Raw genomic sequence first — 27,286 nt, forward strand, 5'->3', positions numbered from 1 at the left:
GAGGATGAGGCCCAGAAATCAGGATTTTAAAAAGATTCCCAGGTGATTCTAATGTGCAGCCAAGGTTGAGAACCACTGGACTAGCACCAGGCACCCCTAGGAACTGGAAGGTCAATCACTCCCTCCCTCCTATTCATGCTTCCACCTAGGAGAAAACCATCCCATATCAACTCCCCCAAGGGAAGCACGAGGACACAGTCACCTCCGTGTGCAGCCAACTTCCTTTTGGCCCCCCTTCCCAACAGACGTGAGGAAGGGAAAACACGGCCCCGAGTAAACAGGCTGAAATCCTGTTCCAGGCAGAAATGGTCCACCCTGACTCAGCGGGAGTCTCAAATGCAGACCAAAAGAACAACCTCCCTCTTGGGCGACTATGCCAAAGCCACTCCCAACCACTCTCCTTTGCTGCCTTCCACCTTACAGGCTGGGAAGCCAGAAACTCACTTTCCAGTTTTCCTTGCAGCTCAAGGGGCCATGTGACTCGGTTCTGCTCACTGAGATGTAAAGGGAAGTCCTGATTTCTGGGCCTCATCCTCCGGGAATTCTGTTTGTTTGTTATGGGGTGGGGCCACAACATTAGTAACAAAGAAACAGAATTTCCGGAGGATGAGGCCCAGAAATCAGGATTTTAAAAAGATTCCCAGGTGATTCTAATGTGCAGCCAAGGTTGGGAACCACTGGACTAGCACCAGGCACCCCTAGGAACTGGAAGGTCCAATCACTCTTCCCTCCTATTCATGCTTCCACCCAGGAGAAAACCACCCCACATCAACTCCCCCAAGGGAAGCACGAGGACACAGTCACCTCCTGTGTGCAGCCAACCTCCTTTCAGCCTCCCTTCCCGACAGACGTGAGGAAGGGAAAACATGCCCAGAGTAAACAGGCTGAAATCCTGTTCCAGGCAGAAATGTTCCACCTTCACTCAGAGGGAGTCTCAAATGCAGACCAAAAGAACAACCTCCCTCTCTCATGCTGCATCCCCGTTCCCAAAACTTACAAAGCCACGGAGAAAGGCTGTCCTGCTTTCACTGGTGCAGCCAGGCCATCCCCAGGGGCCAGCAGGGAGGAGCGACAGGAACGGGTGCTCCATCACCCATCTCCTCCAGCTGGAGGGCCCAGCGAGGGGCTGACGGACAGCCCCAGCCAGGCAGCAGACCTCCCTTCTTCACAGGAACCTGCAGTTTGGGTGTTCCCTAAGTTGAGAGTCACAAAGCCTGGGCCACATTGAATGCTCACAGTGATTCCTCACAGCGAGACTCCAAACCACCATGAAGCCCGTAGGATCAGGGTAAGAGACAGAGGCCAAGTGAGTACTGAGGCCACTGACCTGAAAACTGTGGGCCGCCCTGCATAAAAGCTCGCGAGACTTTTAAAACTCAGGAACCAGGTGTTGCGAATGATCACCAGGCACGAGGACGGTGCTCACTGATGCCACCTGCACAGCACCCCTCAAGGAGGAGGAAGTGCCACCCCAGCACACATGTCGTGGGGCTCGCCCAGCACGTGCCACACAGAGAACTGAACTCTGGCCAGCGCTCAAATCCAGGCTCCTTCCTCACAACCAGCCACAAGTCCATTCGGCCCCAGGCCGGTCCTAAAACCCAGGGAGGAGGGAGGAGAAACTATTTGCTCCTGGACCCGCACACTTGCCTCCACCTCCCAGCCCCGCCCTCCTTCCCTAGCAAGTTCACAGCCACCTCTCCAGGAAGGCAGCTCCAGCATCTCTCAACCCTTCATGCCCTGGGCAGTTCACAATGTCATTCACCAACTATTCCGAGCATCTGCTGGTGCCACGAATGGCACTAGCCCGTGGGGACTCAGGGTCCCTCTCACTCGGCTGCAGACCAGCAGGTGTGGCTCAGTTGGTTGGAGCATTGTCCCATACACCACAAGGTCTCGGATTCGATTCCCAGTTGGAGCACATGTGGGAGGCAACCGATCGATGTTTCTTTCTCTCTCTTCCTTGCTCTCTAAAAATCAATAAATTTTTTAAAAAAGAAAACTGTCACAAACTGAGAGATGCTAGGAAGGGAAAAGAGTGAGAAAGACCAAATTATGTGTGGAGGGCATGGTCGCACAGGCAGAGGAAACAAAGGTGAAAATTGTAAAATGACAAAGTAGTAGGCAGAGGGCATGGGAGGAGGGCGAGTGTTCCAGGCAGGAGGAGGAATGGATTCAAGTGCCCGAGGGGAGGAAGGACATGGCAAGTCTAAGGAGGTGCCTGAGGGCCATGTGGCTGAAGCGAGACAGGCACAGGGGAGACAAAAGGCAGGCAGGGAGGTGACAGGCCCCGGATTCTGGCCAAGTATAGAAACTGGCCCCTGCCGGGTTCAGAGGAGGAAAGTGAACCAGGGAGAGAGGAGGTGGACGTGCACCTGTGCCCTGCTCCCCAGATGGACCGCCGTCTCACTGTGAAGGAGTGCGGTGCGTCCCTTCACTGTCTGTCTTTCTAGGAATCCTCGTGCAGGTCCCATTTTATTAAAGCCTGGGGCCCCCAAGGAAAAATACCGTTTCCTATTAATCACCAGGTTTGCTTCCATAGCCGGCAGCCTATCTTAAAGAGCCTGAGCCTGCAGACCTCAGACAGGAAGTTGCTGTGTAACTGAGTCACAGTACAGAGGCTGTATTAGGCACCAGTGCCTCGTTCAAAGTGATCAACGTGGGGCCGTGTGCTTTTTTTTTAAAGTCTGGTCCTTAGTCTTGCTGGGGAGCCTGGCAATTGAGGGGTGAAGCCCAGCCTCCCTCTCACACCTGGCCCTCCCCCCCCGCCCCAGGATGCTCCCCTGTGCTGTCCTCATCGCTGGGCTGGGGTCGGCCGGGAAGTAGCCCTGAAAGCCTGTTTGTGCTCCTCATACTCTCCCAGCTGAGGTGTCCGTGTAAAACCCACTCATCTAGAAAGAAGATGAAAGTTGGTGCCAAGTCCTACCTTGAGAAAATTAGTCTTTACTCAGACTAATACACAGTCACCATTGTGGGCAGCAGAGATATTATCCAGGGGAGGACTGACTGCAGGATCCCATGAGGACAGGGACTGGCTGAGCAGAAGTAAACAGATTCCCACCTCCATCCTGCCTCAGGAACCTCTGCGGGGAAAATGTCCCCAAGCAGGGACATGGGAAGAACCAAGGAAACCTGTTGCAGTTGAGACAGGCAGGCTCATGCTGATGCCAACTCCAGCTCACGGATGTCTCCCAGCCCCTGCGCCTCCGCATTCACTCTGCCCTGTGAGGAAGCAGCGATGAGATCACTTCCACTTCAGAGAGGAGGAAACTGGAAGCGAATGGGCCTGTAAGTACATCCACATCCTCCTCACAGGAACCTAGAGTCTGGTGCTCGGCTTCTCAGCTGGAGAACTGACAGCTCCCTGCCTGCGGGATCCCCTCTGTGCTGTGTTGGCAGCAGCTCTGTGGTGCATGCGTGTACAGTGAGGACCAATGTGGCAGCTGGGCACGGCAGACCAAGCAGAGGCTTTGGAATGGAGCCTCGTTCAAATCCTCACTCCACCAACCACCAGCTGGGTCACTCTGAGTAACACACTGAGCTCCCCTAACCCCAGCGGTGGCATCTGGGCTCAGGATATGACCAGCCAACTCACAGGGTCCAGGGGAGCTAAGTGAGTCATAGACTACAAACCCATGTGCTCCTGCCAGCACAGGGGCACAGTAGACACCGTAGGTCCCCAGCAAGCCCGGATGCCTCTTGCCCCTAAAAGACGAGACAACACACCGTTTCCAAGACCCAAAGGGTTAAGGGTGGAGCCAGGTCCGGCATCCAGGTGCTTTGAGTGCACCAGCTGCCTTGGTCTCCATGGTCCCCCAGCCCAGCGGTCCTTTCTCATGGAAGTCACTAGCCAAGTCTCACCACGGCCTGGCCTGGCACTTCCCTGAAGGAGGGGCATCAGGACTGCCAGGCCAAGAGTAAGGTGGCAGTTTCCCCAGGCTCACCGGAGCCCATTTCCATCAGTGCTTCTCAACGAGTGTCAGGCAAAGTCAGCACAGGTCAACTTCCTCGGCCACCGAGATGGCTTCTCGTACCCAAGGACTGTCCAGGAAGATGCTGGCCGCCAATGCCAAGCCTGTCGCCATCCCAGCTAGAGTGGCATAATGATCCTCTTTAGGACAGCAAACAGCAACTGATCTATCAACAGGAAAATCTCTATGGTTCAACATTGACCTTTCCCTAATCCTGCGCTTTTCTAGCAACTCCTAATACATTTCCACATTTCATTTGGGGGCTGTCAATCAGTCCTTGATCTTAAAAACAATGCTCATAGCCGAAGTCACTTCATAGCTTGCTCAGTACCTAATTCTACACTGAAAACAAGCTCTTTAATCTCTTGGGACACAGTTTCTTCATTTGCAAGATGGACAAAAGAACACCTCCTGCAGAGTCATGGGAAGATGAGTGGGACAGCGATCAAGGTCAAGAAGAGACCTGGCATGCAGTGGGCAGTCAATATAGTGACACCTACTAATTGCCTCGATTCTGCTCTGTTCACTTGACCAACAACTACTGATTGCTCACAAGGTGCCAGGCACACAGATGGATGAGAGGAAAAGACACAATCTGTGACCCTGCCCTGCTCTCAAAGAGCTTGCAGATTGGCAGGGATGCTGACAGGCAAACAACATAAATCTGGAGCAGCTGAACGGAGATAAACGAAGAGAGATGTTACCAAATGTCTATGGGGTGGCAGGGTCAAGAAATGCTTCCTTTGAGGAAAATGCTTGTGCAAAGACTTGACGGGGGGTACCTGGCTCCCCCAAATTGAGTAATGCTTCCGTAACAGAGAAAACTGCTTATGTTAGAAACTGCACACAGCTGCCTAGGGTATGGGCTGGACGCTGGCCCGGTGAGACAAGGAGTGACCGGTAATGGCCTTTTAAAGCGGGCAACTACTATTTGGCTACTGCTGAATGCTGTACAAAAGGCTTAGATGTTCTGATTTTTCCAGAGGCCAAATAGTTTGGTTTGTTGTTCAGTGGTTTTTGTATGTTTGTTTTTTTAACAAGAATATCGAATGGTTAAATGTTGGCAACTAATTAAAAAAATGTTTTCACCACTGTGCAGCCCAAACGAAACCCTCTGTGGACCACCAGTTTAGAATCTATGAGCATAAGCAGATGCAGAGAGTGAAGGAACCACACAGTAAACACACAAGAACTGCCAGCTGTTTACATTTTGGTTCAGGATCAAGGAATGGCAGGAGATAAAGTGACACATGGGTGGGGCTGTTCATGGAATACCCTGGACTTGACCCCAGAGGGGATGGGCAGCCTCTGAAGGTAAATGTCACCTACGGTGGTGGCTACAGGAATCTATATAAATGATAAAATGTCTAACTCCTGCACACACATGCACGCGAACACACACATCCATGTAAAAATGGTGAAATCAGATAAGGTCTCAGCAGTGTCCGTTCCCGGTTTTGACCATGCCCCCTGGTTCTGTAACATGTCATCAGTGGGTGAAGCTGGGGGAAGGTACATGGAAATTCTCTACTACTTTTTACTAATTCTTGTGAAGCTTAAATTCTTTCAAAACAAAAAGTTTAAAAGTATATATAGGGAAAAAAATAGGAGCCACAATCAGACTGAGAGCTGTCTTCACCTGGAGCGGGCCCCAGCCATCCCACAGACCTGTGTTCCTCTTCCCCCACAGCTGGCCACATGACTACTCAGAACAAAACCATTTCCCACCTGCTCTTGTGGTTAGATATGGCCATGTGATTATATGCAGTGACAGTGAGGTGAGCGGGAAGTGACGTGGAAGCTGGGGTTGAGCCTGTAAAAGAAGGAGCTGTGAGTGTGATGGGTGCATGGACAAGGGCAACATCTGAGAAATGACAGAGCAACCAGATAAAAGGGGACCGAGTTCCAACCTATCATGTGGGAAGAAATAAAATTCTATCTCATTTAAACCAGTGTTACTCCAGGTCTTTGTTACAATAGCCAGAATAACCTCCTGCCTAATACCTACCACATGCCACCAACACACACGCAAGGTGACTCTTCAGGCCCCTCCCTCAGCCCACACAAGCCGGGGATGAGCCAATGAAATTTAGAGAAGAGAGGCCCTGGGAAAGCATCTCGTCCTAAGCTGTGCCAGCCGTGCTGCAGTGTGTCCCTCCTGGACGGGATACAGATGGAGATGCAGGCTCGGTCCCTCTAGAGGTGCCCTCTTAGTGAAGATGGATGACGGAGGGCCTCTTCAGGAAAGCAATCACTCTGCATCTCCTCCCCCTCACACCACACAGCACACTGCCGCTGAGCTCTCTGTGAAATACAGTTGGGGTCCCTCAGTCCCAATGTCTCAGCTCAATCACCTGAACTTAATATCTGCACAGAGAACTGTGGGAACTCTCCTCCCCAGAGGACTCTCCGCACTGCAGGGATGGGCACACGAGACACAGGACCGTACTGGTCAACCTGAGGGCTTCCAGAAGGAGAGGGGGAAGGGACAGGAGTCCCCAGAAACACAGGCAGCACTGTTCACCATTTCCTGAGTTTTCCATTGCTAACATATTACCTGAAAAAAAGATGTCTGCTGCTGAGTCATCAGTGCTACCAGAAGAGAACTAATTTAGCCCAAAGGGTCAAACTTCATAAAAGATACGTTGGTAGATTTTCCTTTCCAAATGCTCCTTTCAAATTGGATTCCCAGTACAGTCCGGCCTCATATTTCAGTTAACCTAACTGGTCATTCTGTTGACTCGGGCTCTGAGGATTGAGTGTGCAACCAGCAGACATCCCCAGCAGACACTCGAGGCAGCGGAGGGCAAGCCTTCGGCATTCTCTCCAGCCCCTCCTCCTCAGTGTAATTTGTCTTTTGGACCTATCTCTGGAAGGCAAAGAATGCTCTGAATACAATATACAGCAATAAAAACAAGGATCAACAACTATTTGCAACAAAGTTTTGCACAGAAAAATGCAGATTTCCAGTATTCCAGGTGATAGGTGCGTCCACTATTTCATGGGCTATAAAGAATCTTTCACTACAGTGTGTGAAAACAACGGCCCCAACCCAAAGCCAGTGTGTCCAGGGGTAGTTGTGACTACCCCTGGCTCATTCTGTGTGCAGTTCTGGATGCAGCCAGGCACCAGGCAGCGTAGGGGTAAGAACTCTCTAAGGGCACCGCCTCAGAGGACTCCAGCAAGGGGGTCTATGTCTGGTTTCCCGGGAGAAGGTTCTCTGGAGCCTGGAGCCCACAAGCATCAACCACACCTTCACTCCCAAACAAGGCACGTAGCTGTTGGATGGCCTGTGGCCAAGTAACAGCCATAGTTTCAAGGAAACAAATTCTGATTTTTTGAAACATAAATAAATCTATGTTTTATTTGATTTATTATCGGGAATGAGAGGCTGAGATGTGAGTTTCCAATTCCAGGAAACTGAGGTGAGTAGAGGTCCTTTTTTTCAACTATAGTTCACCCTTTTATCAGTGAATTTTAGAAGGGCCCTAATCACACGGTTAGGCCTCTAGGAATGAATGAATAAATTAATGATTTGTTCATTACCGGTGACCCAAGAGCACCATGGAGAGATGATAAATGGAAACAAGGACACATTAAGAAGACACTTTCCTTTATCATTATTATCAAGGGACAGCTGTGACTAACTAAAGTTGCCAATATAAAATAATTAAAATTAATTAGGGGTCAATAAATCGTGATTACGAAAGGGAGGAACACAGGGAGAGGGCAATTAAAGGTTCTGAAAGGCAAAGTGGGGCAAACTGCCGTAGGATGGCTAGATGTCGATGAGAAAAAACAGTCTTGAGAAAGGAGAACAAAATCGGTTGTTTCCTTCAGCCCAGTGGAGTGGCCACAATCCCTCCCCATTCTAGCAAGAAGGTAATGAATAATTTCTAAAAAGTGCTGCTTCAAGAGATGGTGGTTAAAGAAAGGTTCTGAGCTGCAAACGTAACAGCTCAAAGATTTGGAGGCACACTCCTAGTGCCAGGAGGAGCAGGACTGGAAGTGGGAGGTGGGCAGGGCCAGGTCTTTTAACCAAGGGCCTGCACTGTATTGATCATTTACATTTCAAAAATGCCGCATGTATCCTCTTAAGCAGAGAGTCCCAGACCCTCCTCCAAGCGGCGGGATCTGCTGCCTGGACGGGACAGTCATCTCCCAGCTGTTCTCCCTTGCTCCCCAGTCCACCCACGCTCCACCCAGTGGCAAGAATGGCCCTTTTAAGATGTAAGTCAGACTGTGTCACTCCTCTGCTCAGAAGTCCCCAATGGTTTCCCATCTCACTCAGAGTAAAAGCTAAAGTGAACCCCACCCCTGACTTCTCTGCCTTCATCTCTACTACCCCTGGCTCGTTCTTTGTAAGCCAAGGCCAGCACCTCCCACCCCAGGACATTTGCACTGGGGGTCCCCTCTGCTGGGAACACTTTTCCTCCAATACCCCATGGCTCCTCTCAAAGTCCCCTGGTCAGAGGGGCTTCACAGACAAGCAGGACATAGCCTCTGACCACTCCCTACCAATGCTCTGGTTGCCCTTCACTTTGCTCCAGAGGACAGAGCATCACCTCATAGATTTATGTTTGTGGCCTCTGCTCTCCCACTAGCATGTAAGCTCTATGTTTCCTGCTCTACCCCTAAAACAGCAGTTCTCACGTGAGGGGGATTTTGCAGCCCATGGAACATCTGGCAAAGTTGGGGACATTTTTCGTTGTCAGAACTGAGGTGGCAGTGATACCGGCATCGAGGGGGGAGTGGCCAGGGATGCTGGTAAGCACCCCTCAGGGAACAGGACCACCCCCCAACAGAAAATGATCCAACCCAAAGGACAACAGTGCTGAGGCTGAGATCCCCTGGACGAGAGTCCATCGCAGTGCCTGGTACACAGTAGGACACCCCTCAGGGCACAGGACCACCCCCAACAGAAAATGATCCAACCCAAAGGTCAACAGTGCCGAGGCTGAGACCCCCTGGACGAGAGTCCATCGCAGTGCCTGGTACACAGCAGGTTCTCAGAATTTGCTGAATGAATGGCTGAATAAATCATGAATAGCCAGAAACAGTAGTACCCAAGGCTTAGGAACCTGAGACGAGGTCCCAGGCACTCCCGTCAAGTATGGCCTGTGTGATGTTGGGCAAGCCCCTTAATCGCCATCAATTAGACGGGGCTGATAAGAGACCTACCTTGTGGATGATGTGAGATTGGATGAGGGAGTTAGTGCAATGTGCTCACAACAGGGCTGGCACGCAGAGCACCTCCAGTTCCTGGTGCCTGTGGTCACTGCTCAGAACCCGCTCCGGAGACAGATCTGTGACTAGGGGCTCAAGCAAAGCCCACGTCAGAACCTTCAGGTGCGAGGGTATTAAGACACCAGGTGAAAGGGGGGAAGGACAGATGGGCCAGCATCCCAGAGGCACAGGCACCGAAAGGGGGAGGGGGGGGTAAGGGGAGAAGGGAGATGCGAAGGACAGATGGGCCAGCATCCCAGAGGCACAGGCACATCTGGACGCTCTGCTTTCTCTCCCAGAAAAACCCAGAAGCAAGAACACAGCCACCTCAGACGGGCTGCATCTGCTCCTGTTCCCTGGGGCCTCCTTGTTTCCACTGCACTCAGAATTCTTGGCTCAATGAGTCAGAAAACTTGGCTGGAGAGTGTGTATATGTGGGGAGAGGAATAGATCAAACCCCACCCAGGTCATGGCATTCTCCTCCCCAACAAACACCCAGCACGCGTGCACCTGCACACAGCAGGCACTAAATGCAGGGCCACTAAATACTGAGCTGCAAGGCCGCACGTGGCACCAACTCGCTGGCCCTTCCTTAACCACACCCAAGTCCACTACTAGCTATGCACCCACTCAACTGATGTGCCTCTGGTCTCCTTGCTTCAGGGAGAAGAGGAGATGGGGGTTTCGAGAAAGATCTGGAAGGGTGGCACGATAAAGTAAGACCCAGCTATCAATGTGAAGACCACGGATTTAACCTTAGCAGGTCGCCTAGCAGGTTCAGGAACTATTCTTGACATCCTTTGTTTTATCAAATGCTCCCAGCAAATCTGTGAAGGAGAGTTTACTGATCCATTTTGCTAAAGAGAAAACAGAACCCAGGAAAGTCACCCACCTGTGATCATGTATCTAAAACAGCCTGAAATCTAAATCTCCCTTCCCAAGTGGGGTGCTCGGTGTTAGAGGAGAATGGCCAAGTCTCTGACTTTCCATTTCCACATGGAACAGGTGCCCTCCAATTCCCTACCCCCATGTCTCTGCTCCTCACTGGCTGGTCCCAGCAGGAGGGGTAACTTGTCCCACTCCGGAGCCTGAGGAACGGGGCATGCTCAGCTCAGCCCCTGTGGGTTCTCTCTCAGGGCTCACCCACTGCTCACCGACCCCTGGGGTAGGCTCAGTAGCTGCCCTGTGGGGGTCTCCACCTGACTAGTGAATTCATGGGTGGCTGTTGTTGCAAGCCCACCTGCCCACAGGTTTGAGGCTCTGTTTTCCAGTCACTTTATTGATAACAAAGCTGCCAGTTTGATCTGAACCTCTCTGTCTGCAAGAGGTAACATCTAAAGGGATGGGTAACTCTACCCAGGCCAAAAAGGAGGAGAGGGACGGGTGTTCCAGGCAGAAGGACTGGCAGGGACAGCAGCACAAGCACACGAAGCCTGACAGTGTGTGGAGAGACCCAGATAGCTCAGTGCTGCTGCAATGCAGTGACAGCCCATCAACAGGCGAGGGGCAGTCAGATGCAAGGGCCGCGCTCTGTCGGACCCTATTCAGTCTGGCAGCTGTGCTCTTCCAGATGTTGAACTCCAAAGGTCAGAGTCATAGGGGGAGGGAGGGAAGGGTTGGGTGGCTGAAATGAGGACATCACTGTGTCCCATTAGTATCGCTTGAGTTTTTCCATGTAAATGTACTCATATACAAAACAACAATTTTATAATAATTTTTCAAGTTAATATTTAAGATGCGGGGGAGGAGGAAGAGGAGTTGAAGAAGGGGGAACGGAAGTGAGAGGAAGAAGAGAAAGAGGAAGAGCTGCACTAGAACTGACGACACATAAGCACCCGCTCCATTTACTGATCTGCGCCAAGTGTGCGCTATTCACCTTCTTTTAGAAGTGAGAAAACGGGGTGTCCAGAGAGGGGGATTAGTGCACCAAGCAGAAAGCAGGGCATGACATGAGCCATGTGTCAGGCTGCAGGAACGGGGTGTTCTCTCGACCTCACTGCTGCCCCCCTTAATAACACAGCACAGGGTGACCAACCCAGTTCCATCGGATGCTCTGCCCAGCCAGGCTTTCTCCCCTCCCACCCCCCACCCACAACCCGGAATTCAAACTGCCCCCATGCAACTCAAACAGAGCTGCCCAGCTCTTCTGCTGGGATATTTTGCACAAAGCTGGCATTTCAAACAAGTCTGGGAGGTGCCTTGTCCCCTGAGCAAGAAGCCTGTTTGGTCAGCTCTGAATTTATGAAACTGTTACCTATGAAACTGCCAGGCCAGGGCGGGTAGAGGTGGGGACGACACAGAGGCTGACTGCTAGAAAACTCAAGACCAAAAGTGACCAAAAGTCAACCCTAGCTTGGGCGTTAATAAGCACCCTCCCCTGAACATTTGTAAGCAAATTAGGAATCTGAGTTGTTAACGGGGGTCAGCAGAAATGTAACAGACCTCGAGTGGAAGGATGAAATTCCAAAAAGGGGGAAATCATGTTAGACAAAAAAAAAAACAAAAAACCAGCAAGCACAAATATGATACCGAGAGCTAGGGAGCTCATGTGACCCCACGACCAGTCCAGGGAAAGCTCTGGGCAGAGATGCCAGCGTAAAGCAGGAAGTCGCCCGAGAGAATTACTCATGGAAATGCCCAGGCAGGCTCAACACTGCCTTCCTGGGCTTAGCCCCACTCTCCCAGCTCTGCCCCGTCCCTTCACCACTGAGGAGCAGCCCCTCCCTTACGGGACTGACAGGAAGAGCAGTGACCGTGGCAGGAGGACAGAGGACAGTGGCAGCATCACCATCACTTCCCCAGGGGCTCCTTGAGGGGAGGAGAAGAGTCCCCCGCCCCTACCAGCTGGGTGTCTTCAGGGGGAGCCCCGAGTTTTCCTTTTCCATGGGGCCTTTGCACACAGCTGCCCCTCTCCTAGGAGTGTCCGCCCTCCTTATCAAGCACACCCCTCTCTGTGAAGGCTCCTTAAATCCCCTGCACCCACCCTTTAGCTCTCCCCTCTTCCCACACCTCTCTGCACAGCCCTCTTCCTCTTACATTCACCCCTTCCCCCTCCCCGATCCAGGCACGGGCAGTTAGCCCCAGCACCAGGTTAGGGGGGTCCCTGTAGATCCAGGTAAGGGGTGAAGCTGTTCTATGTGATCTGAAACTCTAATTAGGATTTCCGTGTCAGGGAAGTCATGAAAGGTGAGGGTGGGGAGACCACTGCAGAGGTCACTCTGTCACGGGCAGCTCACTCCACGTGACCCAGGTGCCTTCCTTTTGCCATCCAACCATCCTTTGTTTCTGTACTTTACCACCAATGTTATTTCCACTAGACTTAAACTCCTGTGGGCAGGGTCTGCATAGTAAGAGCTCGCATCTACTGAGTACTGAGTGCATTAGCATAAGCACTTTATACAGGTGAGGCAAAAGAAGGTTTATAGTTGTTTGTATGTAAAATAATACAAGAATTAATAAATAATAATGCAAGAATAAACTGTGCTTCACCTGCTCACAACTGTCAACCTACTTTTGTCCCACCCTGTGCGTATGGATTACCTCATTTAATCCTAACAACCTTTGATGCTGGCTCTTATAACTGCATTTTAATGATGGGGAAACTGAGGCACAGAACTTCTAAGTGGCAGAGCTGGACTTCCTTCACCTAAAACAGTACCAGGCATGTGGCAGATGCTCGGTAAACGTTTTGGGACTGAATAAACAAAGCAGTAAAGAAGTGAGACTCATCTAAATTCCATCTGGAACATTCCAATTACCAAGTCAGTCACTGAAGGTCTAGTAGATAGAGTCCAGTGGGAAGATTCCCCTTTAAAAACCTTGCCCAACCTGAGGATTTGTGTTGGCTGCATCACCTCAATTCACTCCTTTCTGTTAAAGGACAGGGGGCTCATGGCCACCAGTGTAACACCCTTAGCCAGGCTACTGGACCATGCCAGCTCCCTCCCCATCTCCCTCCATCATTATTACAGCACTCTTCAAGCTGCCCAATGTTTGGAATTGCATTGCCAGGCGACAAGTCAGACCTCCTCACTAGTACTGAGAATCCCTTCCAATAATAGCCGGAAATAAAAAGGACCTGCTCAACAAGACCTATTGACAACTGCGGATGTTTTTTTTTTTTTCTGGCCCTCTCTGCTCTAGCTCAAGATCAAAAGTGAAGCAAAAATCAAAAGAAAATAATTGGGTTGATTATCTGGACTTACCTCTCTCCACCACCCATCACTCTCTATTCACCTCCTACCCCCATAAAAAGGGGAAAAGCAATGATTAGATTTCGAATGCTGAGTAAATATCCATGGACAATCAATTATAGCTCATGAGAAGCAATGACAAAAGAGAAATATTTTCTAATTAGCTGTATGTTCCTTTTGAAAGAAGGACCAGACACCTGTACCTCCCCTTCAAAGCCACTGGCAATGTACGACTATGGTTATGCTAATTGAGAATAAATGTTCTGTGCAAGCTTGATGTTTTTCACCTGGAAAAGACCATTGCTCCTGCCACCACCATTACCCCACCTCACTGTTAAAATAGGGCAGCAGCACTGGACATCAAAAATTGAGATAACAAAATCCCACAGCTGCAGAAGCAAAGCAGAGAAAGGGCCAGAGCGCCCCCTGGTGGTCCCAATGCTGTTCTTTCTGCAATCAGTAGAAATACATTCTGAGCCACTTGCCTACAACTTCCAGCTCCCGAATAACCATAGAGTCAAAGAAATAAATTAATTCAAGAACAGAAACTCATTTTTAGAGAGGAAGTGAAGGTATGTGAGGCTTACATGAATACCAATAAATACCAACTGAAGGAATTTTCAATAAGTTCCAGAAAAATAGCACCAAATGAGCTCACACGATGAATATGAATGTTTCTGCCGCAGTCAGGTGGAGATCACTTATTCCTATACATTCTACACATGTTCATCCTTAAGCACCTACAGCCCCCCTAAATCACCTTCACTGCAGGGGTGATGGAACTACACAGCTCCCAGATACACACAAGGATAAACGCTTCCTGGGATCTATCATTTCATTTAGGTTTGTTTTTCTCCTAAGTTTCATTCCCTGGGCCATGCAAGAGACAGGTGGTTTAGAAACAAGTCTGAAACTAAATACATACAGTTCCTGGAAAACAGCCCCACTGCCTCCCCTCCTATTCAGGGCTTCTCACCCTTGGCACTACTGACATTTGGGGCTGGTTTGCTGTGGGGCCATCCTGTGTGTGGTAGGAAGTTTAGCAGCATCCCCAGGATCAGCCACTAGATGCCAGTAGCACCCCCACCCCAGATGCAACAAGGAAAAATGTCTCCAGACAAGGCTAAATAGCCTCTGGGTGTTGAAATCAACCCCCCGTTGAGAAGCCAGACCTCTTCACTCCTTTGTTTTTCTCCTAAGAAACACATGTCACCTTCAGGTTGTAATCCTCCATGGCCAAACAGCCCTTACATTGTCACTGCCAGTGGCAAACTTCCTATCTGATCATACTTCCACTCGAGGGCACAGAAAGAGAGCGGAGATGAACCCCCTCTTAACTGGAGGAGAGTGAGGAGTAGAGGCCACACAAAGGGAACTTGCAGGGCCTCTGCAGGAGGGATGGTGTCCGTGAAACAGGAAATCAGGTCTATCCACGTGCAGTTCAACAAGAAGGCCCGGATATTGTGTTCAGCAATGTCTCCTTCGAGGCTGTTAATAATAATTGCACCTACTAATTTTAGGGAGCATTTAACATGCTAGGCATGCTGCTGAGTATGTTTTTTCCATTTTTTCTTATCAATATACAATACATATAAAGGATCGAGTACTTTTCATGTATTAATTTAACCCTCACAACCCTATCAAATGGGTACTATAATTAGCCCCATTTTACAGACGAGAACATTGAAGCACAGACAGGTTTGGTAACTCACCCAAGTCCCCACTGCTCATCTGTGGAGAGATGTGGGTAAGGACACAGCCAGTCTAGCTGGTAGCAACATCAGAGAGCAGAATGGCAACCACAGAAAATGAGCACAATCCCTGGGATACTTCGTGCAATTATTGCCAGCCACGTGCCTGGAGTGTTTCCTGGCTTCTGCTAAGGTCTGGAATCCCTTAAAGGAAAGTAATGAAAGCAAAGGCCCTTCTTCCCAGGAAAATCCACATATGAGCACAAGCATGATTTCGACAGACCTGGGAAAGGCTTCTGAGGTCTCTGCATCTGTGGGCCTCCAAGGAAGCTCCCAGACAACATATTCTGGGCTCTGCGCCAGACACACTATGTCCCTCATAAGACTCCTGCCATCAGGTAACGTCACCTCCATTTCACAGACAGGGAAACTGAGTCCAGAGAAGTTAAGGCATTTGCCAAGGTGACATAGCTCTCGAATGGCAGGCCTGACCCCAGTGTTCTTTACATCCCAAAGGCTGCCTACTCAACCAAATGCATCCATGACCACCTACACCAGGGCACTACAAAAATGAAGGATAAAGTAAGTACAGAGAAGGTGTACATGTCAATCTTGTAGCAGCACTGAGGACAGAAACTTGGCAGTGACAATGTAAGGGCTGTTTGGCCACTGAGGATTAAAGCCCGAAGGTGACATTTGCCTTCACAAAGAAGGCCGATTCCCCTTTACGAACTCCGGGAAGACAAGCCACAAGCGTCCGGGCACTCACACAACTCCCATCCCACCTCTTTCCAACCAGCCGTGCTTCCTACATTGGCTAACACCTGGCCTAGAGCAGAAAACGTTGTGGGCCAAATGTCAAAGCCAGTGTATTTATGGAACCTCGCTCACCTGCCAAAGGTCATTCAAAGTCAACTCAACAGTCAACATGTTTGCACAGGAGAGAGTCATCAGGGGAGACAAAGATGCCTGCCTTTGACATCAGAACAACTAACAAGACCAGGAAGACACCAGAAACATTCAGAGAAACAGACTCATAGACAGAGGACCTTTGGATGGTCACCAGATGGAAGGGTGGTTGGAGAATGAAAAGAGGAAGGGAGTAAGAAGTACAAATCGCTGTTACAGAATCATCATGGGGTGTAAAGTGCAGCACAGGGAATATAGTCAATAATGCTGTAATAACAACATGTGGTGTCAGGTGGGTACAAGATTTATCAGGGTGATCACTTCGTTAGTTGTATAAATGTCTAATCACTATGATATACACCTGAAACTAATATAATATTGTACATCAACTGTAATTGAAAAATAAAAAATTTAAAAAACAACAGATGTGAGCCTGCCTTTGGGGATCTCACTCTCAATTCATTGCCACAGAACACTTTTTAATTTCTTCGTGCTTGCTGGAACTAGAACAAACATTAGCTCATTCAGGCATTATAAATGTCTAATCACTATGATATACACCTGAAATGAATATAATATTGTACATCAACTGTAATTGAAAAATAAAAAATTTAAAAAACAACAGATGTGAGCCTGCCTTTGGGGATCTCACTCTCAATTCATTGCCACAGAACACTTTTTAATTTCTTCGTGCTTGCTGGAACTAGAACAAACATTAGCTCATTCAGGCATCCCTTCATTCCTTCAATCAATGTTTCTTGACCACAAATCCATGTCGGGCAGGATTTTAGGCACCGGGTACACAGAGTGAGCAGCGGGCAAAGTGCCTGTCCCGAGGAGACAGAGAAGTAAACAAGGAATGTACATAGTCATAAAAGCTTCGGGCCCTGAGTCAGCCGACGTGAAGAACTAAGTGGGCGATGTGACGAGGGTGCAGGAGGCCAGCCCTCTCGGGCGGTGCTCAGGAAGGAAAACTTCTTTGCAGAGGGACACTCTAGCACAGCAGGATGCTCTCCTCTGAGGGCTCAGCGTTCCAGAGAGACGGGTCTGAATCCAGCTCCCCACATCCTAGCATAGGGCCTCTACCACAGCCTCTCTCAGCCTCCATTTCTCCAACTATAAAACAAGGCCAACATTCCCACTTTGCAGGGGTGCTGTGGAAATTAAGTGATAATATAGGCAAAGCCTGGTTCACAGTAGGCAAAATAAATGAGATGTCCCGCCCAGCTGTGGTGGCTCAGTGGTTGAGCATCTACCTATGAACCAGGAGATCACAGTTTGATTCCCGCTCAGGGCACATGCCCAGGTTGCAAGCTCGATCCCCAATAGAGGCATGCAGGAGGCAGGCAATCGGTGATTCTCTTTCATCATTGATGTTTCTATCTCTCTCTCCCTTTCCCTTCCTCTCTGAAATCAATAAAAGTATTTATTTTTTTAAATGAGATGTCCATATTACTCATCTTTTCCAGGCAGTCCTTAAAGGAAAATCTGGAATTGTCCCAGAAATAGGTATGAACTTAGGAGTGGATTTGATATGTGGAAACAGGCAGAGATTGTCTGAAAAAAAGCAAGGATGAAAACAAGAGAGACCAGGCTCTAGAATTCTAGGGGTTGGGCTCAGAGCTTGAACCCTTAGGGCTACTGAACAAGCTCAAAAATTGATTTCCAAAGAAGATCTCCAGAAATGATTTCAGAAAAACTGGCCTCCCTGGAGTGAGGCCACTGCCTCACACCCCACGATGGTGAGATGACACTGACATTTGCACTGACTCTCACTGCCCTAGTCCTCGGCCGGGTCCTCAGCCTCCCTGGGCAATGGCCTGACTCTGCAGAACAAGAAGGCCGATGCTCACACCAGCTGTGGAAGCTTCTTAGTACTTGATAAGGCTCCAATCCCGTACGGTGCCCGGTTCAGCACAGCACACACGCCTGCTGCCTTCGTACGGTGCCTGGTTCAGCACACAAGTCTGCTGCCTTCATGAGTCAGTGCACTTAACCCTCAGATGACCCTCAGATGCCAGTGTGTCTTCATCTTACAAATAAGGAAACTGGGCCCAGACTCTGAAAAGAAAAAAAGGAAGAAAGAAGGAAGGGAGGGAGGGACGGAGGGTAGGGGACGAAGGGAGGGGAGGGAGCGCTAGGAAGCACTGGAGCTGGGGCTTGATCCTAGGACAGTGGCTCCAGGGTCCAGATCACCGCAGTACCCTCCCTGCCTCTGCTCTCTCTTGTAGCACTTAGCACGTCATTATGAATTATGGCTGTCCGCACACGGTACTTAGGGCACCAACAGGGGACTGTCAGGAGTCCCCACCTGCGAGGCACAAGGGAGGCCTTCTAGAACCACTGGTGCAAGGAAGGCCAGCAGGAAGGGACAACTGAAGAGCACACTATGAAACAGTCTGCCTGGCAAGAGGAAGTGGGAGAGAGCAATCACTCCTGCTTCAGACCCTGCCTGCTTCCCACTGCGCAGGGATAAAGTCCAAACGCACTGCCCTCTACAGCATCCACCCAGGCGGCTCTCCCTCTCACCTCTGCCCAGCCGCACTTCCACCGGAACTGACCCAGTCCCTCATCCACAGGCCTCAACTCCACTGTCACCCAAAAGAAACCCTGGTAACACACCTTAAAGCAGCAAACACCCCCCAACCCCTACCCACCAATGTTTTGCCTTTCTAGCACTTGTACAGATTTTCAAGGGCAAGTTCATGTGACTGTTAACACCACTGCTGCCGGTCATCCCCACTGGCCTGGCAAGCATGGGGCATAAACAGTTTCTGAAAGGAAGAAAGGACCTGCAAAGAGACAAAGAAAGTAAAAAGAAAGAGAATGCACTTTTTTTCTTCATCAAGAAAAGCACTCCCCAAAAATGTGCTTAGAGCAGCCGTGGGCAAACTACGGCCCGCGGGCCGGCCCGTTTGAAATGAATAAAACTAAAAAAAAAAAAAAAAAAGACCGTAGGTAGATGGTATGCTAGGTGTTCCAATCATCAATCAATCAACCAATCAATCAATCAGGTGGAAGAAACTTTTGGAGGAGGTTGTATATGTTTATGGCATAGATTGTGGTGATGATTTCACAGGTGTGTGCTTATCTCCAAACTCATCGAGTTATATACATTAAATATGCACAGGTTTTTGTATGTCAATCAGACCTCGATCAAGAACAGAAAAGCACTCCCCTGCGAATTCTAAAGGCCATCTCTCTCTCTCTCTACCATTCATCAGCTCATCCATGGGACCACGGACAGTTCCCTAGAACTTGTGGGACAGTTCCCTCCACACTCTGGGCCAGGATCCGCCTCCTTCGTGGCATTTCACATCACTTCTCTCGCCCCCACTCCCATCCGCACCCTCTGGAACCATGGGATTATTTTATACAAATAAGTTCAAGGGCAAGTTCAAGGGTCGAGCCCTTCTAGACAAACTAGGGAGAGTGAAGACTGGCGTCCTTTCTAGGTCTCAGGACAAGTGGGACCATGTCTAGGGCTGTCAAAGAGCACAAGGCAGCACCCACGCCCTTAAAGCACCCTTCTGACCTCAGAGGGGACCCCACAATGTGGCACCTCCCCCTGGCGATGTACAAACACTCACCCCACAGCTGCCCAGTGTGGACCCCACCAACACGCCTGCTGCAGCCCTTCTGCAGGTGCTTTCTCAGCCCACAAGACTTTCTGCTGGGCCGCACAGTGACACTGTCAGGGCTGCTGCCAAGACCAAGCACATGCCCCACGTGAGAAGAATCACGTCGTCATCACAGCCTGTGGGGATGTCACCTGCCCTTCCCAATCCCAGGGCCTCGAGGAACAAGGTCAGAACAGGCTGGAGCAATGCTCGCAGCTCCAGAGAGACCTCCCTGAGGTGGCCCTGGTGCAGGATGTTAGAGCCGGTGCCCTCCAGCTCCTCCTCCACAAGCATTTCAAAGGCAGTGGCAGAGCTACCGAGAGTAGCCAGGCTGCCAGGTTAGCCCACAAAAGGCAGAACCCGCTGCTTCCCAACCATATGGATGCCGAGAAGAGGGAGAGAGGACAGAGTTGGGTTTGGGAGCACAGCCCCAGGAGTTTGGCTGCGCGACCTTGAACACTGCATTCAGCCTCTGCCTCAGGGGCTTCCCCATCAGTACACAGGGCCAGTGGTGCCTGCACCAGGATGACTTCGGAGAAGCACCTAGCAAAGGCTGCTGCCTTGCGATCTGATGACTACTAGCTATTAGCATAATTATTACCGGCCACCAAGAGCCCATCCTAATACCATCACCATGAACAATGTTTGTCAGTCTTCAGGAACACTTACCCTGACTTATTACAGCCTGCTGGTCACCCAGATCCATGCACTCCCGACCAAAAGTGGACACATTTGCTATTCCAAAGACTCCACACTCTGGGCCAGGATCCGCCTCCTTCGTGGCATTTCACATCACTTCTCTCACCCCCACTCCCATCCGCACCCTCTGGAACCCAGATTGGGACCATGCGATTATTTTATACAAAACTTTGTTAAAACAATTTTGCCATAAATTAAGTTCAAAAGAATGCCAATAGTTAAACAGAATTGGGAAATAGAAAATGAAATTTTTAGTCATCATAACATATGGTGTTTGGAGTAAGTCAGCTTAAACAGCAAATGATGAAGAGCTATTTTGTGCCAATCCCAAGGTGGCTTGAGAAGAATCACAGGTATTTTTAAAGCCTTTAGGCTAACAACATGGATTTCTTATGTCTAATTTCACATCAAAAGTAGATGACTTCCTTTGGTTTCAGTATTAGGCAAACCTCTTTTCTATTCACCCATTACAATTAAGATCATATTTTGGTCTCATAAAAGAGAGATAAAGATGTTTGAGATAAAACAGAAAAAAAGGAAAAGAAAGTTAAAAGGACTTGAATAATTATAATCACCACTTTCTGTTTTATGTAGATGCTAGTGGCCTGGTGCATGAAATTCGTGCACATTAAAAGGGAATTAATTAGAGGAAATATTTTAATATTGCTATTTGCCCTTTCTCTATAATAGAAGTGTCAGAGATGAAAGAAAAGTAGTAAAATGTATATGAAAATCTTCCTCCTGTCAGAGTCTGGGGCACACCACGGGACCTAGAGTCAAGTCCTCGCCCACCACCTGCACATGCTTCGAAAATGCAGGAGACCCAGACCCAGCCGGCCCCACCCCCCTCAAGCTCCTCCGGGCAGGGGCACAGCCTCAGGTCCCCCAGCCCAGCACCAGGCGGGGGTGTGGCCTGAGGTCCCCATCAAGCCCTGCCAGGCAGAGGGCACAGTCTGAGGTCCCCCGTCAAGCCACGTGGGGCAGGGGTGCAGCCTGAGGTCCCTCGCCCCGGCCAGGTGCCATGCAGCCTCAGGTCCCTGATGTTCGGTCGTGACATTACAGCGCCCCCAGCTAATTTGCATATTTCTCTATTATTATATAGGATGAAATGATAACCTAAGGTAAAATTCCCTAAACCATCACAATGAAAAACACACCAAGAGTTGAAAACATGTGGGCTAAGGGGGGAAAGGTGGTGATGGGGAGAAAATTATAGGGCTAGCTCCTGGACCATCTACCAGGTGGCACGGTAACCTGGGATGGCTTGGTTGTCACCTGGGGCATCTCTGGGGTAGTGGAAGGGTGGAAGGGGGTAAACTGGGAGGTGGAGATGTGGCAATTTGCATAGAGTGGCTGTATGGATAGGAGGTCCCTGGCTGCAGTGTCCTGGCCTCACTACTGCTCAGTGTAATCTTAGTCCATTCAGCTGCTACAATAAAACATCACAGACTGAGCACTTTATGAACCATAGAAATGTACTGTTCACAATTCTGGAGATGGGAAGTCCAAGATCAGAGTGCCAGCCAGCATGGTCAGGTGAGGCCTCTTTTCTGGGTCACAGACTTCTCACTGTGCCCCCACATGGTGAAAAGAGAGATCTTCGGGGCCTCTTTTATCAGGACACCAATCTTATTCATAAGTGCTCCACCCTCATGACCTAGTCATAACTCAAAGGCCACCCACCTCCTAATCCCATCACATTGGGTATTAGGATTTCAAAGTCTGAATTTTGGGAAGGGACACAAACATTCAGAGCAAAAAATACTCCTGAAAATAAACAAGTTTGGTATGCTCATCCTGAAAGCCTAGCATCCTCACTCAGGAGAATTCCTTCCTTTATTTATTTAAAAGTATAAAAAAACTTGTTTAAAAGGAATAATAAGTGTAAGGCTTCCAGACCTGGATGCCCACACATTGTTGGCACAAGGCGGCATGCCCTGCCTGGGTGATGGTGGGGCATGTCCCCTTAGGTAATCTAGAAGTGGGGAAAACTGAAGGTTTTGGAGTCAGAAAACCAGGTTCCTCACACACCTCACCACTTAATCTACCTGGGAACCACGCCTGGCACACAGTAGGTGCTCAATAAATATTTGCTGAATGATATCCTAGCTGTGAGGTCTTGGGTAAGTTACTTAACCTCACTAAGACTCTGTTTTCTTATACAGAAATAATATTACCTGCACCTCAAGATTGCTGGGGGCTAAATGAGAAAATATAACTCTAAACAGGCACAATCCTGGGCACATATGAACTCTGCTGAAGCGTATTATTACTTTAGTGGGTATTGTTTTTACACAAGGTGTGTTAGCCCCTCCTTTCCGCCTCCTCACCAAGCCAAACCACACAGCCCATGAGCAGCAAAGAACACCTGCTTTAGTCCCACCCCTCCTATTCTCAGGTTCCTCTCCACATCAGCAGGACACCCAATGGGAGAACAAAAGGCCCCACACCAGAGGATATAAACCAACAGCTCACACCAGGGAAACACCCCGAAGGAATGCAGTCACACAGCTACAAAGTGCCATGTTCCCGGTTCTGCAGCAGCAAAAACGCATAAAATGTCAGCACCTAAGGTTGGTGAAGTGTAAAGAAACTGGCAGCTGTCACACTCCTGGCAACACACTAACTGAACATAAATGGCTGCTCACAGAAAGCCCAGAAAGGCAGGCCTAACTGTGGTCCACTAGCCCACAACCAGGAATTTGCTGCAAAGGAGCAGGTGCACAAAAAATAATAATAATGGGCAAGAGTCTTAGAATGCACTGACTACAAGCTTAGAGCTTCTCATGTTTTTCTTTACAATGAATAAAGAAACAGCAAAAATTTTAAAAAGACCTGATGACCCCCCAAAAAAATAATCTGGTAAGTTGTAATAAATCAAGTACCTGGCTATTATGCAGTCATTCAACAGGATGAGCAGGAGATGAAGAAGAAAAGGATACTATGAAGTAATGTTAAGAAAGCAGGAAGATTTAACTTTGGGTGATGGGCACACAGTGCAATACATAGATCCTGTAACAGAAACCCACACCTGAAACCTGTATGTTAATGGTGACCAATGTCACCGTAATAAATTTAATTTTTAAAAAAAGAAAGCAGAATATAGAATAAGCACATTGATAACAGCTAATAGTGACTCTTGGCTCTGATCCGAATACTCTTCTAAGCATCACAGCTGATCTCCACAATGGCCATCCGAGGTGGGTTCTGATCTTACCTTTGCACAGGGCAGCAAGGCACTGAGAGACTGAAGGCCACCCAGCCGAACCCGGAACCCGGCAGCCTAGCTGAGAGGGCACACTGCTCCCGCAAGCGCCAGCCATGCTGCAACTCCAACCAGGCACAACCCTGCACACCCAAAACCGGAACTGCAGAAGCGGAAAGTGCCCCTGAGGCAGAGTGTGGGTGTTCTGGTTTGCTCGAAACTGTCCATACTATTCCACTAAATAATTAGATTTCGTCATGGGCTTTCTGTTTTCTTAAGTACAAAGGGCCTGGTAGAGAGACAGCAGTAATGGGGGTCTGCTCAGCCACCCTCTCTTGGGTGCTAAATAATAAGACTATACGCCCCAAACGCTAGGACCAAGCCCTCGCCTTTTCAGAGCCTTTCAGAGATGTCCAGGGGAGGCTGCTGGGCAGGGGATTGTCAATTGTCCCAGCACCGAGGCTCAGCTGCAGGACAGTGTCCAGGCAGCCACGGGCTCAGAGCACTAAATGACGTGGAGAAGTCACTGGCGGGACGTGAGGACACGCTCCCTGCTACGGGGAGCACCGAGTCGGGATTTGTTTGCCAGGCTCTTCTGGGGTTTATGAGAGTCAAGCATCTCTCTAGTGGAACCCTGTGTGTCACATGCTGGGATGCGACACTTAATTTGAATTGGGGTCACTCTGGGACACGGCTCCCAGGACACCCTGTGTTATGGACTGAAGCATATCCCTCCAAAATCCCTATGTTGAAGCCTCACCCCCAATGTGACTGCATTTGGAGGTGGGGCTTTAGAGGTCATTAAGGTTAACTGCGGTCTCATCCACAGCACTTACAAGAAGAGGCAGAGACAGCAGGGATGCATGTGCACAGAGAAAAGGCCAAGGAGAGAGCTCTCCCCAAAACCCACCCTGCCGGCACCTCAGTCTTGGACTGCCAGCCCCCAGGACTGTGAGAAATAGGTGTCTGCTGGTTAAGCCGCCAGTCTGTGGCTTATTATTATGGTGGCCCGAGCAAACTACCAGTAATACACCCTGCTTACCCAGACAGACGGCTCTTCTTTTCCTGTGATGACACAGGAAGTGGGGCAGGGAGGGGGTACACAAGTCAAAACCCCCTCCACTCAGTTTCTAAGAACCCTGATTTCTCAGCCAGAACACACACAGGATGGACGACAGTGCTGCCCCCATTAGACTCCCTGAAATTTACAGCCACCTAGAACACAGAACCCCCATATCCACACAGCAATCCCCCACACACCACACTGACAGATACAGAGCATCAAAATGTGGACGTAGTGACCTATTCCTCAGAGATTCAACTGTACACTCTGGACATGTCTCTACTTGCCAAAGATAAGAAATAATAAAACTGGGTTTACATTTTTAGAAAACTGTATGAATAAAAATAAGAAAAATGGCTTACACCCCTGCCATCAGCATAACTGTTCAGAGCAGCCTCCTCAGTGAACACACACAAGCAGGGCGAGTGACTTCCTTAAGAACAGAAAATGGCTGAGGAAGACTCACAGTCCGCGGTCTCTGTACACCCCAAAGAGCAGTGACAAAGCGAACCCTGTACCTGAGAGGCGGGGCCTCAGCCCAGGGAGCAGGAACCTACTTGGCAGCCAAAGCTGGGACCGCTGGGTGTGTGAAGACGCCTGGCCCCTACAAATGTGCCTAGAACGAGGAGCCATGAAGCCTGCTATTCGTGTCCCCAATCTCAGGATCACTGTCCTCTTCAAAACAAATGGAAATAAGGCAAAACCCCTGTTCTGTAGATGCACAGGGTCAAGCCTCACCCCTACATGGAGGTGTCCCCACATAAACAGACAGCATCCCGTGCTGCAAGGACAAGGCGTCACATAACAGTGATCAGAGAGGCCAGCCCCCCTCACTTTTCCAAGCCTTCCGACTGCTTCCAGGGAAATGTCCGGGTCAGCAGAGGACAGCCCTCCACCTTCCCAATGCTCTCACCCACTAGTCTGTTTTTCAACAATGGCCTCAGTCACAGCCGGCACAGGCAGCAGCGAGGTCAGCTTCATAACACGGTTGCCTTCTCCCTGTCTTCATTTTTACAGTCACCTGCTATTTAAGTCAACCCATTGTGGCTCTCCAGTCACTGTAATCATATAAACTTACCTCTTTAAATAAAGACTTGCACATTTTTCAAGTGTACATTCAAAAAAAAAAAGAAAGGAATTACAGGGTAAGTATAGCACCGTGGCAAAAAAACAACTGGAATTTGAAAACCAGCAACCTTAGTGTTCTCCTAGCCCAGTGATGGCGAACCTTTTGAGCTCGGCCTGTCAGCATTTTGAAAAACCCTAACTTAACTCTGGTGCCGTGTCACATATAGAAATTTTTTGATATTTGCAACCATAGTAAAGCAAAGATTTATATTTTTGATATTTATTTTATATATTTAAATGCCATTTAACAAAGAAAAATCAACCAAAAAAGTGAGTTCGCGTGTCATAGGTTCGCCATCACTGTCCTAGCCCATGTCCCACATCCTGGGCGATCTATAAATATCTGCTCGGCTGATATTAAGGCTGCGGAGCATCCTAAAATACTACACGCTTTCACTGTACAAAGTGAGGCAGGTCATTCCCACCACACCAACCTCACAGCATCTGCTCATGTCCTCCTTCACCCCTGAGTCAGAGGACACTGGCTGCTCCCAAACGCCCCTCTTCCTTCCTTAGCAATGACAGCCCTGACGGGGGTGGGGCACGTCGCCTCCCAGGCCACGCCACCAATGTACGCAGCCATCCGAGGGGGATACGGTGTGCACCTTCTAGGAAGGGGCCTGACAGCCGGAGAGGATATCGCCTTTGTGTACCATGGACCCACTCTGCAGTCTGGTGACGCTCATGGGCCTCTTTTCGGGAAAAATGTTTTAAATTACATAAAATAAGACACAACGATTACAAAGCAAACAGACTATATTGAAATAGAATTATGAAAATGCAAAAAAAAAACACCCTAGCATAATAATATATAGGATTCTTTATTATCACATTCAAAAACTACCATGTTTTCACGCAGAAATGACATTCTGAGACTCTTTCATGCCAGTTTTGCAGGTGCCTGTGACTTCTGTCAGTGACACAGTCACCCGTTTTCTAACCACTTCCTATGTTTTGCTGCTACTTTCACAATTAAGAAAATGCTAAATTTCCTAGAGGCTGAGGGGAAAGGTTGTAAATATTTCCCCGTGTAAGTTCAGACCGTTGAATCCTACCTGCAGGAATGGAGGCGGTTTCTCCTCTGCCCCCACTTCCTTCCTGCCCCTGGAGCCCACACCAGCTTCCGCCTGCCTCTAAACCAGTAGTTCTCAACCTTAGCTGCACATTAGAATCACGCTTCCTTCCTGCCCCTGGGATGAGAACAGGGGGCCAGGAGTCCTGGCCTCTGCCCGCCCGGAGCCCACACCAGCTTCCGCCTGCCTCTAAACCAGTGGTTCTCAACCTTAGCTGCACATTAGAATCACCTGGGAATCTTTTTAAAATCCTGATTTCTGGGCCTTATCCTCCAGAAATTCTGTTTCTTTGTTACTAATGTTGTGGCCCCACCCCATAAGAAAGAAACAGAATTTCCGAAGGATGAGGCCCAGAAGTCAGGATTTTAATGTGCAGCCAAGGTTGAGAACCACTGCTCTAAACAGACCTGCCTAGCTCATGAAGACATAGCAGGCTCATCTTGATCACATAAAGCCACTCAGACCTCCTCTTAATTGCTACTCCTCTAACACTTTTTTCTGGGTGATG

The 27,286-nt window shown here is 49.3% G+C and overlaps 1 protein-coding gene across 1 annotated transcript in view; it reads right to left on the bottom strand.

The window, feature by feature from the left end:
- SNX29 (sorting nexin 29) overlaps nt 1–27,286 on the bottom strand; it is a 353,151-nt gene that overhangs the window by 231,697 nt on the left and 94,168 nt on the right. The gene's annotated exons all lie outside the window — the stretch shown is intronic.

Source organism: Myotis brandtii, unplaced genomic scaffold (assembly GCF_000412655.1).
Source record: "Myotis brandtii unplaced genomic scaffold, ASM41265v1 scaffold355, whole genome shotgun sequence".
Lineage (NCBI taxonomy): Eukaryota > Metazoa > Chordata > Mammalia > Chiroptera > Vespertilionidae > Myotis > Myotis brandtii.